A 3,166-nucleotide genomic window follows, 5' to 3' on the forward strand; every position below is an offset into this window, starting at 1 on the left:
GCTGCCCGAAAACTCCGCTCATACTTTCAATCCCACTCAACAGTTATAATGACCACATAACTACTACGTTGTTTTCTTCAAAGTCCTAACCAAGCAGGAAGGTTGATTAAATGGGCTGTCGAATTAAGCGAATATGTATAGAATATTGAATTAGAACTTGTACGAAATCACAACTCCTAGCCGATTTTCTTATCAAGCTCCCGACAAATGAATGCGAGACCACGATCAATATCGAAAACTAGACACTCAAGGTCGACCCCCTCATCAACAAGTCAAGGGGCAGGCATTGAAATACACCTGGTATCGCCACACAGGGAAGTGATCAAGCAATCCTTCCAACTGGACTTTGCCGCCTCAAACAACGAAGCAGAATATGAAGCGCTAATTGCAGGATTGTGCTTAGCGAAACCCGTAGGAGCAAAATCTGTCTCCGTTTTATGCGATTCGTAATTCGTTGGAAACCAGTTCCACAGAGAATTTGAAACAATAGACGAATGCATAGAGGCGTACGTTCAAGTGGTAAAAGAAATGACAAACCAATTCGATAAGTTTGAATTGAGTCGCATCCCTAGAGGGGAAAACACAATTGTCGACGCCTTAGTCGCGCTAGCTTTAACGTCAGACCCAGGGCTAAGCGGCGTTATACCGATCGAAACAATAAAACAACCCTCTATCACTATCAAAAATACAAACATAATGGTAATAATAGAAGAGGGGGACTAGAGAGAGGATATAATTAAGTATATCTCTGAAGGACACGCCCCGACAGACAAACAGCTGTGCCGAAAACTAATCAGTCAAAGCACAAAATTTTCTCTCATCAATGGGGCACTTTTCAAAAGAAGTGTCACAAGAATCTACTTACGATGCGTAGGAGAAGATGAATCAAAGCGTATACTCTCCGAAATCCATGAAGGAGAATGCATAAATCACGCAGCCGGAAGGGCTTTGGCCATCAAAATAAAAAATCAATGATATTTTTTGCCAACCATGATCATAGACTGTGAGCAACACTCACGGAGATGCGAACGTTGCCAAAAACATGTCTCGAATATCAAACGACCAGGAGAAAATCTATCCTCAATCTTCGCTCCATACCCATTCCTAAAATGGTCTATGGATATCGTTGGTCCCATGCCCAATGCACAAGGAGAACTCAAATTCCTCTTCATCACAACGGATTATTTTTCAAAATGGGTCGAAGCTGAAGCATTCGTCTCAAAAAAAGGTGTTGACGTTAAGAACTTCATTTGTAAGAACATAATCTGTCTACATGGCACCCCATAGGAGATAATCACAGACGCTTTTGCAAAGCCGAAGGAATTACCTTGCGATACTCGACGCCTCGATACCCCCAAGGAAACAGACATGCAGAAGCCACCGACAAAACCATAGTCAATAACATGAAGAAAAACTCACAGCCAAAAAGGAACGATGGGCTGACAAACTCCTATGAGTATTGTGGGCCTACCATTCAAGTTCGTGAAGACCCACTGACGAAACACCGTACTCATTGGTTCACGGGGTCGAAGCGGTATTACCAATCGGGCACGAAGTAAGAACAATACGCACCACATATGCGGGTGAAAACGAAGAAACAGATAACAAAATGCTACGCGACTCCCTCAACTTAATCAACAAAAGGAGAGACCAAGCATTGATACGCATGGAACAATACCAGCAATCCATCGCTCACTATTATAACAAATGTGTCAATTCTCGAGGATTCGACATCGGACACCTCGAACTAAGAAAAGTATACCAGAACAGAGCCGAAGAAAAAGCTGAAAAACTAGGATCAAACTAGGAAGGACCATATCAAGTCACGGAAATCCCACGTCCATGCGTCTACAAGATCAAGACGCCAGAGAGAATCCCCGTACAAAGACACTGGAACGTGTTGAACCTTAAGAAATATTACTGTTAAAATTAACCACAATAATCGAACTACATCAGAGCTTGATCCCAACCATGGGTACGTAGGCAGCCTTGCAAGGTTCAGCCCTCACCTCATATAAATGAGATAAACTTGCACCAAGCAAGTTCGATTCAACCAATTTGCCAAACATAGTAGATTTGACTTACACCAGTGAATGAAATTACCCAAGCTTTGTTCAAACACGGTGTACGATAAACCACTTCAGACCTTACTCATGGACAAAGAAGGGTTTAGAGTCTCGGTTCGAAAGTTTAATAAAGTATAGGCATCATTTAAAAGCACGCCGTGTTATCAGGGGTTCCACTTATGATGACCAAATACATCATATGAACAATTTGCAAAGGGTAAGTAGTTAGAATAAAGCAACTGTTAATCCTAAAGCATACGAATCGGATAAAGTGAAAACATAGCATTATCAAAATAATTATATGTTCTAAAACAAAGAAAATCTTGCCTAAAACAAGGGGCCCAAATTATCCCAAAAGAAAAGCCCGACTCACGGGCAACTTAAAAAGAAAATTAACAAAAACTCGATAAAAACTGAAATTACCGAAGCTCGACCCAGCCGAGGGCGAGTTCATGCAAAGGGCTTCGTCGAAGACTCGTTATCCTTGATGATTTGCTCTAGCACGACATCAGAGCTTCCCAACATAGACCTGAACTGATCAGGGACCTCGCTTCCATCGGTCATGACCACGTCCGGAGGAGATCGCTCCGAGTAGGGAGTAAAGACAAGTTCCTCGACCCCGGAAAGAGCATGCAGATGAATGGCGTCCAGCTCGGCCTAGAACTTCAGTAGGTCCTCTTCGGCCTCATTCAGATCAGAAAGAGCATCTTCGATCTCTTTGTCGATGACCTCCTGGAGGATGCCCACCGCCGCCTTAGCCTGGTCGAAGTGACGTTGGACTATCACCCTCTTCTTGCCGGCAGCCACAAACTAGCGGTAGGTCTCAACACACCACTATATTTCAGAGCGGTCGCTTTCCTACCGACCTGATGCCATCATCCTTGGTGGACTTCCATGCCCTGTAAAGAGAGAGGTTGTTTGCCCGCGACTTCTCCAGCTCGGCCTTGGTCTTCTCCAGCTTGGCGGCCATCTTCTTGTGGGAGCCCTCCATGAGGTCGAACTCCTTCTTCAGCTCGGCGCTTGATTTCTTGGACGCGTCAAGATGACCCTTCAACTCATTTTGGCGATGATGGTGCTCATTTTCCTTGGTCACCAAGTGG

Source organism: Urtica dioica, chromosome 4 (genome assembly GCF_054948205.1).
Source record: "Urtica dioica subsp. dioica isolate 48M chromosome 4, U.dioica_male_clone48M_v1_H2, whole genome shotgun sequence".
NCBI classification, from domain to species: domain Eukaryota; kingdom Viridiplantae; phylum Streptophyta; class Magnoliopsida; order Rosales; family Urticaceae; genus Urtica; species Urtica dioica.